We start from the raw sequence: 15851 nt of genomic DNA, 5'->3' as shown, positions 1-15851 counted from the left end.
TGCTTTGTTTATGCTTAGTTCATTGACGCCAGGTACCTGATTGTAGTTCCACGGGTGTTCAGTGTTGTTTTATTGCAATACCCCACACATTTACAAAGGAATTACTATGAAATAAATCAATGAAAAATCACTAGTGTAGATATTTCACTACCGGGCGAGTTGGCCAGGAGATAGTGGGTTCGATTCCCACTGTCGGCACCCTTAAGATGGTTTTCCGTGTTTCCCATTTTCACACCAGGCAAACCTTAATTAAGGCCCATTCCTGTGCCATCGTCACCATAAGATCTATCTGTGTCGGAGCGACGTAAAGCAAATAGCAAAAAAAAAGAAAAAAAAGAAAAAACAAAAAACAATATTTCACTCGCTGAATTAAAACCACATGTTACTTCTGTATGTTAGTAAAATATAAAGAAACAAGGGAGCCATGCTTGTACTACTACGATTAACACACATACGAATGCCTAAATGTAAATAATACAAATATATAATATATTTAAACTATCAAAGTATACATGTGTGGCAGATATAAATTGAGTACTATTTGGAAGCGGAACAACATTCTGTCCGCCTGTTCAAAATTACAATATTTCCTAACATAACGTAATTGTATTGATTACGTGGTAAACAAGTGACTGTCAGCATGCCGAAGTGTACTTCTACGGCAAATACACCGCGAAATACTTGAATATCCAGCGAAAACCACACGTTAAACCATCATTATGCCGTTACAGGAGAATTGGGTGTGGTTCTGGGCTTTTAAATACCCTGCGGGCTCAAATGAAAACATTTTCTGAAAGAGAAAGAATAGGGCTATTTTTGTATGAATAAAAAGAAAAACCGAGTTTTTGCCTCAAAATACGAAAAATTTAGTTATACCTTCCCTTAAGAATGCATAATTTCGTGGCATACATGTATAAAATTTACAGCAATGTTTCCAGAAACTGTTTTTCACTCGTATTGTATTACCGATCGCTAACTGCATGTATTCAGCACCTAAGTTGATATTTGTCGGCCGTTATTATACACTCATTTTTATTGCTATCCCCGAAATTTACTGACCTCAGAATGACGTGTCGGTATTCCCAATGTCGTTATGCTTTCAGTGAACCTGTCCCTATATTTTTAATTATTCCAATGCGCCCTTGATTGTGATTTAAATTTGATTATATTATCATTGTTTCTCCCTAAGGAGAGCTCCAGGATGGGTACACCAACATGGCGAACCGCGCGCTCAACTTGGCGTACTTTCTCCTGCAGCGGAGAGCTGCCATCAGCGATCCATGTATAGAGATCAGTCGTTGTAGCTTATCGTATCCCAGACCATAAATCCTGGGGTGGGACCAATGTGTCTTGGACGAATGCACTCTATGAGACGCACAAACGACCACCAGTTGCGTGCAGGCAGAATCTGCTTTCAGCGCTGAAGACCACGATCCTCTGACGGCACCAGTCGAGCCGTGCATGTCTATGCTGTGGCATGAGGGGAAGACGGGCTAGAGGTGTGCGTGGCCGTAGTCCCACTGCTAGTAACCAGTTCGTGTTGACACTTCTGGACTCACAAACCCTCTTATCTATGCTGTGGTACCTGTACGATCTACCACTTGCTGTCCTTACAATAACGACGATCTTGGCGTGGACGTCCAGAACCTCGTCTACGGGTGTGAGAATGTTCACGTGACCACTGCAACCAGCATCGTTGCACAACTGACACAACGCGTCCAACTTGCGTGGCAATTCTCCGAAAGGACCAGCCAAATGAGCGAGTTTGACAGGGGTCATATTGTGGCTGTAGGAAGCACGAGTGCGTGTCCGTGGCATCGCGCGTGTTTACATCAAACTAGTGATGTGCGCGAATGACGCCTGGAATCGCGAGAATCGGTTCCTACGACTCCGAGGTCGCACTCAATGTCGCATCGAGGAATCGATTCACCGATGACGTCACCAGAGTGTGCTGGGCGCACTCACTAGAGTGAGTCGTCCGTATATAAGTGGGGTAAATTCTAACGTGCAATATTTACTATTTCTTTTGTATACAGTATGCCAACTGCCGTAGCCGTGTTGAAACACCGGATCCCGTGAGATCTCCGAAGTTAAGCAACATTGGGCGTGGTCAGGAGTTGGATGGGTTGCCACGTGATGTTGGGGGGGGGTAAGGGAATGGAGGAGCGGAAAGGAACTAGCCACCCTACCGCAGGTAAACTCCGGCCCAGGAACACCTCTGCGGAGGTTCGGACCTGCCTTCGGGCAGAATAACCCTTACCCTTGTATACAGTATAGCATCATATAACACCAATTTAAATTACGTCTTAATGGTTGTCATGAATGAATTATGCCACATAATAATGAAATAGCAATTTAAGCTGGTAGTCTGGAAATCACATTACACATTTTGCCACTTGGTGTAGCAATCGACATTGTTATTTATGCTTGTACTGTATTTTTCTAATGTGGTTTTCAAATATCGCTATTATGCACGTATAAAGTCCGTGAAATTAAGTCACATTGCCGGGCTGAGTGGCTCAGACGGTTAAGGCGCTGGCCTTCTAACCCCAACTTGGCAGGTTCGATCCTGGCTCAGTCCGGCGGTATTTGAAGGTGCTCAAATACGACAGCCCCTTGTCGGTAGATTTACTGGCACGTGAAAGAACTCCTGCGGGACTAAATTCCGGCACATCGGCGTCTCCGAAGACCTTAGAAAGTAGTTAGTGGGACGTAAAGCAAATAACATTATTATTATTAAATTAAGTCACATTTTTAATAAGTACACAACTTGTTTCGTAGCATACCTGTCTTCCGTTACATGTAATTTGCAATGAGCATTTCGAACTACTGTCGGACTTGTTGCTGAATGGTCAGCGTTGAGGCGTTGCACTTAGAGGGTCCCGGATTCGATTCCCGGCCGGGTGGGGAATTTTAATCGCCTCTGATTAGTTCTTTTGGCCCGGGGACAGGATGTTTGTGTTTGTTCCAACGCTTTCCTCTTCATATTCGGACAACACACTATACTACCAACCACCACAGGAAAATGCAATAGTGATTACATCCCTCCATATAGAGTTGGCGTAAAGAAGGGCATCTGGTTGTAAAACAGGGCCAAATTCACATGTGCCATACAGTTAGCACCCGCGACCGCACAGGTGTGGGACAGGTGGTAGAAGAAGAAGAACATTTCATACTACTGCTAACAGGGGCTGCCTGGCCGAGGCGGTAAAGGCGTGCTCGGTTCGCCCGGAAGAACGTGGGTTCGAATCCTCGTCAGGAAGTCGTAAAATTTAAGAAACGAGTTTTCCACTTCCGGAGGTAGGCTACATAAGACCCTGAGGTTCACTCAGCCTACACCAAAAATAAGTACCAGGTTCATTCCTGGGGGCAAAGGCGGCCGGGCGTAGAGCTAACCACTCTACCCCATCACGTGCCAAGGTTAACGAAAGTGGAAGACTTTACCTTCCACTCCTCCAAGGGCCTTCATGGCCTGTACGGAGGTGAATTTGCTTTGCGTTTGCTAAATATTATTATAAGAAACTCTTAGAATTACTATTTTCATTTTCATCACTGCTTAACGTTAGTTAAGGCTGTCTCTTTAGTACAATTGTATTTTGTTGAAATAGTAGTATTATATTACGTCATAAACCCCCTACAAGTTTTGATTTGTTGACCATCCGTACAATATGAATAGTTTCAAACAGAGAATCATATTTTCTAATTAACTTACAGTCGCAGTAGGATATGTAACTCCAGGACACTGCAATGAGAGCAGGCATGGCTTGTAAAGTTACCTGGTATAATAATTTCGTATGGCTATTTCTAGCCGGGTGCAGCCCTTGTAAGGCAGACCCTCCGATGAGGGTGGGCGGCATCTGCCATGGGTAGGTAACTGCGTGTTATTGTGGTGGAGGATAGTGTTATGTGTGGTGTGTGAGTTGCAGGGATGTTGGGGACAGCACAAACACCCTTAATTGGAATTAACAAATTAAGGTTAAAATCCCCGACCCTGCCGGGAATCGAACCCGGCACCCTCTGAACCGAAGGCTAGTACGCTGACCATTCAGCCAACGAGTCGGACAAGTTACCTGGTTATATACCAAAACGAACTCACATTACAGAACACATTCGTGCTGCACGTGTTTACGTATCTGCATAATAGATGGTGCTACTAGTTTCTCGAACTTGATTCCGGAACCGGAATCGGGTATCCGATTCCCCAGGCATATGGAATTGATTCCTCGCGATTCCAGTCGCAACCCATCACATCACACTGAGCATTATGGCTGTAAACATTCCCTATTAAAGGGTACACGAAGATGGCGCTCTGCATGGAATCTGTGTCCATTTCGAGAGTTTGTTCGTGTGTTTTGGTCGCATCAACAGAGTCAGGTCTTATGGCGGCAGTGAAGTAGGTTAAGGACCGTGGCCAGCATTGCGTGGTGTTAAAGTGGGGAACCAAACCGCATCGCGCGACCTTACCAAGCGACCACTGCTCACGTCGAAGGCCTGCAGATTACGAGGTGTCGTGAGGTCAGCACGACGAATCCTCTCGGCCATTATTTTAGGATTTGTAGATCGGGCCCGCTATCTCACCGTCAGATAGCTCCTCAGTTATAACCACGTAGGCTGAGTGGACCTCGAACCATCCCTCAGGTCCAGGTAAAAAATCCCTCTCCTGGCTGCCAATCTAACCTGGGGCCTCCGGATAAGAGACAGGAACGCTACCCTTATACCGTGTGGTCGGCTTTCAAAATGAGAAAACCACTGCAAAATCACCATCAGGATTGCCCATAGAGGGGTTCGAACCTACCATCTCCCTAATTCAAGCTCGCAGCCGATTCGCTCGATGATTTTTTGCTTAAACTGTGCTTCCGACTCATCACACCCTCAATTGCTTGTCAGTTTCAGTGTGTCTTTCTTTATCACTTCATTCAAGTATGTTGAATGTTCTCCTTTCTCTAATTTTGGCCCTTTTCAAGAGGAAGTGGAGTGTGCGGGTTTCTTTACATTTTTCAATCAGTTAAAAAGACATCACACACCGATTCAGCATCGGTGGCTGCCCAGGAGATTTGCAAGAAATAATTCAAACCTTTCTTTTTTTTTAACACAACATCTCTAAAATTATAATTATTCCTCAAGTTTCTCTCCTTGTTCTGTCTTGTAAAGACCAATGCTCGTTTCGGCTTAATATTAATCCATCTAGCAAAACTGCATCGCAGTCAGCATTTAAATTAATGAAATCTATAGATGTTTCTAATTATTTCTGACCGAGGAGTTGGCCGCGTGGTTAAGGACGCGCAGCTGTCAGCTTGCATCCGGGAGGTAGTGGGTTCGAGGCCCACTGTCGGCAGCCGTCAAGATGGTTTTCCGTGGTTTCTCATTTCCACACGGGGCAAATAATTGGGCTGTACCTTAATTAAGGCCACAGCCGTTTCCTTCTCACTGATAGTCCTTTCCTATCCCATCATAAGACCTATCTGTGTCGGTGCGACATAAAGTAACTCGTAAAAAAAGGAATCCTTTCTGAAAGTCTTCGTCCAGAAAATACATTCTTTCTAAATATTGTTCTTTATAGATGCGTTTTCCCCTGGAGTGTGTGTCTTGTGGTGAGTGAGGAGTATCTTCTTGTATAATAATTGTGATTATGAAGCCCAGGAGTAGATATTAACTTATATCATCCAAATCGATAGTTTGGGGTGAATGGAATGACCAAGTGATGGCTTCTTTCCCACCACTCTCCTGGATGAATGTCTTAGAGATGTTCAAATGTCGTGCACTTGCTAATACTTTACCTATAAGTTAATTGTAGATAATATGTAAAATACCACACAATATAAATAATAAATACACGTCTCATATTTCTTTCAGCTCGCTGCGCGGGAATATCGTGTACGAATGTGAACATGTAGTCTTACATGATTCATCATCAGCGATTTAGGCTTTCTCTAATGTGAGTGTTGGAAGGCGGAAGAACTGAAAGTAAGTTGAGACAAAAATAGTTTGTAATAATATTAGGCCTATATAGTTTTCCTTCCCATGAAGATTTCTTTGAACTGCGCCATGTACAATATTATGATATGAGTCTGTGATGTATTTCTTCAAAAGGAAGGCTACATTACGTCTGCAAGTACTCCAGGTAATATTGATCTTTTTATGATAAATGATTTTCTTGTCTTAGTAAGTTTAAGGCCAGGTGGCCTCCTCTTATATCTAACCAGTTTAGTACACTATTTACAGCAAATTGCTCATGACTATATACGTACATACCTAATTTAAGAGGATATGTTAACTGAAAACGAACTTTCATATAGACAAGATATGATTATTGAGTTTTATCTGCTAAACTTTTTAAAAGATAACGCTTAGTGTAAGATTATTTAATTTTCTTCTCTTTAAGGTGGAATTACTCACCTGTTCTTTTGTAATATTCTATTATTTTACACAATTGTGTACTGTAATGTTAACATTTGTATAGCTTCTGACTCGAGTAAATAAATAGTGTAAAACAGTAATTAATGAGTAATACAAAATAAGTAACTGAATAAATCATTTATAACTAAATACAATAGAAGTAAAACAATAATAATTCAATATTTATTTAACATTTATAAATATATATACCAGGTACTCCGCCAGCGCCGTATTTTCTACTTGTAAGTGTCCCGCATGCAGTGGTGATGAATGGGTTGCCGAATGACTGATTTTCACAGGGGTACTACTGTACGGCGTGGAGGTTATTTACGTCAGGATATGAAGAGATAACAACCGGACGGCCTCTCGCTGCATGTTCCTCAGCGTTACCCATCAAATACGTCTCCTTGCGTTGGTAGCTTCGTTTACGAACGCATAGTAGTAGGCTGGTATTTGGTACAGTAGCACTAAAGTTTCTGTCAACATATCGACAATGGCTGGTGTATTCATCAACGGCGAATACACATACATTATTTTAATCTATGGAAAATCTGGTCAGAATGCAGCCAAAGCTCGCAGATGGTATGCGCAGGAGTTTCCAAATAGCCGCCTGTCTTCTATACATGTACTTCCCGGAACAGATTTATAGTTAAGAGCTAATTGATCGTTTACCGCACACAAGACAACTCTTTGGTATAATGGAATGTTTGTACGAGTATCAATCAATCAGTTGTTAAACTTTATTTTCTGCACCTTTGGCGTATTTATAAATGCACACTGTTACAGAACGTGTGTAGTAAAATAACTGTTATTAGTTTCTCACCGGGCGAGTTGGCCGTGCGCGTAGAGGCGCGCGGCTGTGAGCTTGCATCCGGAGATAGTAGGTTCGAATCCCACTATCGGCAGCCCTGAAGATGGTTTTCCGTGGTTTCCCATTTTCACACCAGGCAAATGCTGGGGCTGTACCTTAATTAAGGCCACGGCCGCTTCCTTCCAATTCCTAGGCCTTTCCTATCCCATCGTCGCCATAAGACCTATCTGTGTCGGTGCGACGTAAAGCCCCTAGCAAAAAAAAAAAAAATTAGTTTCTCATCCGAAATACAGCAAGTTGTAGCGTTCCTTTGCAAACCAGCAACTAGGCATCCCGTTCATCACTGGTGCATGCGGGACACTTATGTACTGTGCTCAAGGGTCACTTAATATACTATAGTTCTTCAATACCACACAATTCTAATAATTTTTCACCATTTTTATTAAATCCCTTATCTTGACTTACTCTCTTATGAATATATATTTCTTCTGCATCTTTGTCATACAACGGCCTCTGATCTGCGACCCTGGCATTGAAGTCTTCCATCAATATAATGCCTACGTCCTCAAAAAGATTCTGTACCCTATTAATTTCCAGTGCTAACTCATAAAGAAGGTCTCTTTTTTCGCAAATGGAGAGGCTTCAGGCAGGTCGCTCACTCTCTTCAGAAATTTTGTTTTTAACCAAATCATTTCCTCTATTCCCGAGTCAATGTGTTCTATTTCTTTTGTTTACCCCTTCCCTCACCAAGGCCATTACACCACCAGGGTATCTACCTCTTCGCAACCTATTTTGAATTTCTTTGGATTAGACTGTAAATTCTTCTACTTCTATTTTTACCGAGCTCGATAGCTGCAGTCGCTTAAGTGCGGCCAGTATCCAGTAATCGGGAGATAGTGGGTTCGAGCCCCACTGTCGGTAGCCCTGAAGATGGTTTTCCGTTGTTTTCCACTTTCACACCAGGCAAATGCCGGGGCTGTACCTTAATTAAGGCCACGGCCGCTTCCTTCCAATTCCTATGCCTTCCCTACCCCATCATCGCCATAAGACATATCTGTGTCGGTGCGACGTAAAGCAAATAGCAAAAACTTCTATGTTACAGTACTCCCCGGAGCCATCCAGCTTTCTGCACAAGCAAGTACATGTAAGCCTCCCATCAATTCTCTAAAAGATTCATTCCCTAATTTAGTCATAAAACCTCCTATATTTACACAACCTATTTTCAAATCTAGTTATTGTTTCCTCCCCTGCATTTCACTCTGAGTGCCAGTCTTACTCCTCGTAACCCTGGTTACTCCTAGTTCACCAGAACTCTCCTCTAGTGCACTCACCCTTTCCCTGTCACAAACTTCCTCATTTGTATTACCTTTCTTTGGCCAGAAGTCCTTCAGGCTCACCCGTCTACGTTTTCGGCGATACTTCCTTACTTCCAGTCTGTCCTCTCCTCTCGCTGAAGCTCGACACGACTGTTCTCCCTGCTGATGTCCTCCGAGTCAGCAGTTTGATTCACTTCCGCGTTCGACGTACGCCCCACTGCTAAACTCGCTGAGCTCAGCCGTCCGCTGCGTTCGCATTCTTCTTCGGCCATCGTCCTCTCAATGTTGCCGCTCATCTCTTTTAGCTGATCCACTGACCATGTGCGACTCCACTTTCCATCACCCACCACTGATTGATTTCTTCTTATATACGCGATGAGACCAGAACGCCTAGCTTGACTCATACGGAACCGGAGCAATTTTTGGTTCCGTAGTGTTTACAGTGCACTATGCCTTCTGGTATGGGCTATATCAAATTTGTTACTTTCATTGACCTGTCTCAGTCTCATCCTTGGCTTTGACAATATGAAAGTGTCTGAGGTATGAGTGATGCTAGTAATACCATTCCTTCTGCAGCCAGTCCCTGTTATGAATGGTGTGAAAATATCACTCATAGGGTCAGTTGGTGCATGCATTTCAGTGGGCTTGGCAGACTGATATGTAATAGCAACGACTGGCTCGGTAAGGAAAGAAACGGGAAACTACCTCACTCCTCATTTCCCTAGTACGCCTCATCAAATAGTGACGCCTAGGCTATTTATGACAGCTGTTGGCGGAGCTGCAGAGGATCAAACCAGCCTTCGGACTGAATACCTAACATACAACATACAAATACTTCTCTCTCTATTTCCCGTTTTATCCATATTCTCCTACCTTTCAAATGCCGCGTGCCATCCAAGATCTTCTTCGCCATTATGATTGAAACAAGCCTCAATCTCACTGGTCGCTTACAAATTCTCTATTCCAGTCGCTGAACATCGCCTATACCAGCTTCCCTGCTGCTTATCTTCAGACTTCAATTTATTAGCTCTAGTACTTAAGCTACTATATCTTCTTTGGGATCCTCCGGTAGCCCGTATATAAAGATGTTTTTCTTACGGGTTTAATGCTGCCTTATCTCAATTCTTTGACCTCTTCTTCCATTCTCTTCACCTCATCCTTCAAACTGGCTATTTCCTTATTGTTCTGGACCACCAGTTCTCTTACCTTTACTAGTTCCTCTTTCATACAGTCCTTTATTACTCTCAGTTCATTGGCTTATTCCCGTAGAAGCTATTTTGTTTGTTATGCTTGGTCCTTGAAAATTTCTCTTATCTTCTCCATCTCTTCCCATCCCACTGCACCAGCAGGACCAGGTCCGGGGTACAGCTCTACCCCTCCAATGACCAGGAGCACCGCCATCACTGAAACTGCTATCAGAATCGAAACAAGTCCCATTTGCTGTCCGGCACTGTATTCCATATTCCGCCTCTACCGTGCCAACACCTATCGTCATCCGGTACTGTTCAGTCGAAATCACCATGTCAGCACTCACTCAATGCACAACCTTCCTCTTTGCTTGCACGATTACAACTGTGCTGGTGGGTTGTAAAGAAAACAGTATTTTATGAACGATTATTAGGGTGTTGCGAGTATGCCACACGCCTAGACGTGGCCAAGATACGTGTATAATCATGGTCGACGTACCTCAGATTACAGATGGACCGTGCACATGCGTTCTGTTCTCGTTGCGGTAGGATCATGAGAGAGCATGAAGAACAATTTGCACAGCAATAACCTTTTTTTAGCAGACATAGATTTATAGTAGTATTTCAAACATTGAAAGCAACGAATAGAATGAAGAACCCGAGTGGTAGTGATGGAAGGATCTTTTGGAGAGAACTGCAGGATGTATCAATGCAAAAATTTCTGGAACTAATTCCTCCTATAAAGAAAAGAGAAAAAGTGTATGACAACGTGGGTCCAGAAATGAATAATTACATAGTTATCGGACCTTTAGTAACGTTAGTGCAATGTGACACTTCTAATTCTGTTGTACCGTTACAATGAGAATGTGTGTAACGCCAGGTGGATCACTCCGTTCACATATAAGATAAAATGTTCACACTGACCTCTTCCTGTCTCCGCTTGTCTTCACACTAAGTGCTGAACAAGATCAAAGAACCCTGGTTTAATGCAACTGTCAAGGTCAAAGTCCATGGGGTTTAGGTCAGGAGAGTGCGGTGGCCAAGAAAAGTTTGGATACTCTGCAATTATGCGTTTTAAGACCCATGTTGTGACATGGATATGTTTTCGAACTGGAGGACTGTCTGAAATAAGCGTCATCTGTTTAGCGTGGACAGAGAACAGAGGCTGCGGTAACCAGGCAACCAGTGTTCGACATCTTCGTCCTCACGTTATTACCGCGTGCTAGAACACTGCCTTCTATACACACTAGTTACAACTTGCGCCGTGTTTTAAACGAGTTTCCACAGTCTTTGACTGACGTTTCGTCTAGACAACAGCAAGGCCCTTCACACCCGGTAATGTCACCGAAGGCAGTAGAATTTTTCATATAACACGCATCTTGCTAATATTTAAGGCCATAAAATTGTGTGCTAAATCAGCGACCATTTTGTTGGACGTAGATTATGAAGCTTTCGATTTATCGGAACTCTTTATCTCCCCCATGGGTGGAGTAAAGGTTTCATTATCTGTACCCTTTGCATGTCATAAGAGGCTGCTAAGAGGGGAACGAACAAAGAATCTGTACTCGCTCTTCTAAGCTCAAAAAATCAACAATTTTATGTTTTTCCGTGAAGCAGAGAAATTTACATATATCTTCCTTTTTCTCCCGATATGAAGAATCCATTCCTGAAGTTCTTATGTTGAGTTTTGACACACCGTGTACATTTTCAATGAGGAATACTGGCAGAATGGCAATGGCAGAAAGGACTGATCTGACAGGCAGGTGGCCCGAAAGACCTTGAAAAAAATGTGGCACTGAGCTACATTCATACGTCAGAAGTAAAGCAAATATTGTACAAGCCTGCCGCCATAAACTCTAAAGGGTTCCCGTGCGAAGCCCCGAAGCCATTAGTTTACAATAAAGTCCAAAGCTAAGACATAAGAGCTGAAGTAAAAATGCTGCTAAACACAGTATATCATCTTTCGATCGACTGGTAAATGCTCACTATTAACAAGTCAATTCTGACAAGCATTACTTCTAACCAATCAGGTTTCTTTAATTCTGCTATTTCTTTTGGTAGGCAATTTTTATTAATTGAAGTCGTAAAGGTCCAAATCGGAAGATTTTGACATTTTCACTTTTTTACGCTTTATTAACGTGTGAATCGTTATGTTTCATGTGGCATTTTTTTCATTCAAATATTCGAATATTTAATATTATAAATAATTTATTTAATATATTGGTGCACTTCTATTTCAAGACACGTTTTGTGCAATGTATCACTGATTTACACATATCTCAGGGACTATTCACTCTAGAAGGCTGTAGTTTGGCGTGTTTTGAAGAGAAAGATATGTTTTATTAGTTGGTTGCCCTGTTTGAGGTGGTACTACAAGACGCAATGTTGTTTTGGCGGAGAATTTTAAAGCTTTTATTCTGCAGTAGGTGAGCTTTACCGAAAGTTTTACTTTTAACAGCAATTTACTCAAAATGACTTTTTCGGAAACAAATGCTCCCTTTTCTCAGAAACTACCGGGTGTATTTCCGTGAAATGTTTAAAAAATGTTCGTGATACTCTTATGGTAGCATGGATCTACTTTTGTTGATATTTCTTGAATAGTTTATTTTTTATAATAAAATATCTGCAGAAAAGAATTAAAATTGGGGAATATGTTTAAATAATCATAACTTTTTTCGTAGCTTATATTTTAAAGCTATTGTAGATCAGTGTATGCAAAAGACATGGGTGGACATCATATTTAAAAATTCATCTTTCTATATTCAATGGCTACCGAGAAAAAAGTTCATTTATTCAGCTATTTTAACATTGACGAGATACAGTATTACCACTCCCCTTAATCTGTTAAAAAAAACAAGTCACTTTAGAGTTTTATATCTCTATTGATGCTGTGATGATAGCCGTGGGCCTCCAGATTTAATTAAAATCCGGACATGCATTAACTGGTATTCGAACTACGGTACCCTTGGTGAGAGGCCAGTAACTATGACATTCTGCCATTCAATTACTGCCAAGTATTTGGAATTTTTGACTGTTGACGGTCCAAAGAGCGCAAATTTCTCTTAACCTTGACCTGACAAGATGTGGCTTCCCAAGAACCTTTGTAACCGTGTGATATCCATGTCAATTGTAAAGGAACCCCTACTTGTTTGTTTGTACACAGAAATATCTACCACAAACATCAAGCTGACTATAATACGTTTAAATGTGTTCCCTCGTCCAAGAGCGATCTGCTTTATAATTCAACTGACTGAGTACCCGGCGCTGCGCAGGTAGGCTCACTTTTTCCAATGTTTTCTATTAGGATTTTTATTACCTGTAATTTATGTGTGAAGTGAATTTTTGTAGACATCTTTATTGTCAGTTTGGTTGATATTTCACAAGTTATCGTTATGTGTTCAATTTTAAAATTTAGATTATTTTATTTCAAGTTAAACTTCGTCCTTGTGGCAGCTCATATTTTCTGGAAAGTAGATGACCCTTTCAAATAAATAATTTTAAAAAGTGATAACTGTATACATTTACGCGTCGCACTATGGATGTTATGTACACGATTCCAACTGTCATAGAGACTGTCACCAATCAGCCTAACGACCCCGAAAACTACGGGTTTAACACTAATTTGGGTAATTTTGGAGATGCTCTTTTCCTCAACACCCCGCCCGCCCCCCCCCCATGCCGATGGAGGCTTAGTTTGGACCTAAACTGCATCCAGAAAGTCGAAATGCATCTTAGTGACCATGAAAAACGGATTCGACACTATATCGCTCGTTTTCGATTATTTTTAGCCACCCACCCCTAGAGATGCCAGGGGTGTCTTACCCCGCACAGTATATTTTCCAGATACTAAGTCATTTGTGAACCAAATTTGGTTGAAAGCTATGCTGGAACATACTCACATACATCCATGTGTACATAAATACGTAGGTCGAGTCATAAGTAGAGGCCGGAATTTTATGCACTAATAGGTTAGAATGCAAACTTACTGAAGCGAGAAGCAAGTATAGTCTACCTTCACAACGATTATGCTATGGGGTTTGCATAAACATTAGGGGTACGACGCTTCAGAACCCCTAAAATTTATGTTTCTCTTTCTACATTATGGAAGAGCGGGTGGCCGGCATTTCCTACTAACCAAATTAGTTTGCAATCTAACCTATTACCGCATGAAAATCCGGGCTTTAGTCATAAGTCATGGCAACTATTTCTTTCTCGCGAACAGGACACAATACGGAAACTCTAAGATATGCATTTGGAAACGTACGGTATGTACTTGCGTATGATGCCACTAGATGGTGTATGTAAACAACTGTGTGGGTCTAAGCATGCCCCAAGTTCAGTGTGTAAGTGAGAGCGTCACAAAATGGAAGTCAACAAACAGGAGCAACGATCGTATATTAAAATAGCAGTTCTTTGCGGCAGAAATGCACGCCAATGCCATGCAGAGCCGCGGGAAGCATTAGACACCAGGTTCGACAAAAGTCGCCCAATAAGGTTATGGTAATCCTGGCATACGATGTTCAAGGTGTTCTTCTTTTTTTTTTTTGCTATTTGCTTTACGTCGCACCGACACAGATATGTCTTATGGCGACGATGGGGTAGGGAAGGACTAGGAATTGGAAGGAAGCGGCCGTGGCCTTATTTAAGGTACAGCCCCGGCATTTGCCTGGTGTGAAAATGGGAAACCACGGAAAACCATCTTCAGGGCTGCCGACAGTGGGGTTCGAACCCACTATCTCCCGATTACTGGATACTGGCCGCACTTAAGCGACTGCAGCTATCGAGCTCGGTGAAGGTGTTCTTGTGTGTCATCCAGTGCGTGATGGGCAGATTGTCAATGCAGTTTATTACAGTTCCTTTTTGTTGTAACAATTGCGCCGTGCAGTGCGAACCAAACGTCCAGATCTTTTGACAACGCCATAATCGTACACGATAACGCGACAGCTCACACAGCAGCCATCGTTCAGCGTCGCTTACAACGGTGGGGATGGGGGGTTCTTCAACACCCGCCTTATTCGCCTGATCTGAGCACATGTGACTTTGATCTAATCCCCAAAGTCAAGAAGCCATTACGTGGACAACGGTTTGCTAACAAAGTGGACGTCGTAACAGCATTTCGGAGAGACGTGTCACACGTTAGTGATACACATGCAGCGAATGGTATTCAGCGCCTGCCCCACCGCTGGCAACGCACAGTGGAAATCTTGGGTGATAATTTCGAAGGTCTGTAACCAGTGGAGACCTGTCCTTTGTACGTAGTCTTGTGTATTTGCTGTCTATAGCATAATTAAACAATGTTTACCAATGGCCTGTGTTCTTTCACTTTCTTACGAGAATCTCCTGAAGTCGGAATTTGTCTTCAGGCACTGTGCATAAGTACATACCCTATATTTCCAAATGTTGTCTCCTGTTCGCGAGAAAAGTATAGTTGCCATGACGTATGACTCGACCCACGTATATAGCGGTATATTCTTATAGAAATAGATATAGGTACAGATACAGACTTTTATGCCTTTCAACGTTCAGCCTGCAAGCCTCTGTGAATTTACTAAACGCCGCCACAATCCTCTATTTGTAGGTAACTAGTTCTGTAGCCTCGTTTAGTACTCTACTTCTTATCCCCAAACTGTTACTGAGCTTAACCATCGTCGTCTTGACCCCCCTCTACTTCTCTTACCCTCCATAACAGAGTCCAATATTCTCCTAGGTAACGTATTCTCCTCCATTCACCTCACATGACCCCACCACCAAAGCCGGTTTATGCGTACAGATTCATCCATCGAGTTCATTCTTAACTTAGCCTTTATTTCCTCATTTCGAGTACTCTACTGCCATTGTTCCCACCTGTTTGCGCCAGAAAGCATTATCGCTACTTTCATGTCTGTTACTTAAACTTGTGAATAAGATATCGTGAGTCCACCCAACTTTCGCTCTCGTAAAGCAAAGTTGGTCTGAAAACAGACCGATTTAAAGATAGTTTCGTCCGGGAACTGACTTCTTTCTTACAGAATACTGTTGATCGCAGCTGCGAGCTCACTGCATTAGCTTTACTGCACCTTAATTCAATCTCACTTACTATACTGTCATCCTGGCAGAACACACATCCTAAATACTTGTAATTATCTACTTTTTTTAGCTTTG

General features: G+C 42.3%; 1 protein-coding gene across 1 annotated transcript in view; it reads left to right on the top strand.

Annotated features, from left to right (window-relative positions):
* The window catches only part of LOC136878977 (carboxypeptidase D), a 163445-nt gene that overhangs the window by 15334 nt on the left and 132260 nt on the right, over window positions 1-15851 (top strand). The window contains exon 2 of the mRNA XM_068228904.1: window positions 5854-5964. The gene's annotated coding sequence lies outside the window, so the exon portion shown is untranslated. The remainder of the gene's footprint in view (window positions 1-5853; window positions 5965-15851) is intronic.

This window comes from Anabrus simplex, chromosome 8, assembly GCF_040414725.1.
Source record: "Anabrus simplex isolate iqAnaSimp1 chromosome 8, ASM4041472v1, whole genome shotgun sequence".
NCBI classification, from domain to species: Eukaryota; Metazoa; Arthropoda; class Insecta; order Orthoptera; family Tettigoniidae; genus Anabrus; species Anabrus simplex.
This window is presented reverse-complemented; position numbering and strand designations above follow the sequence as displayed.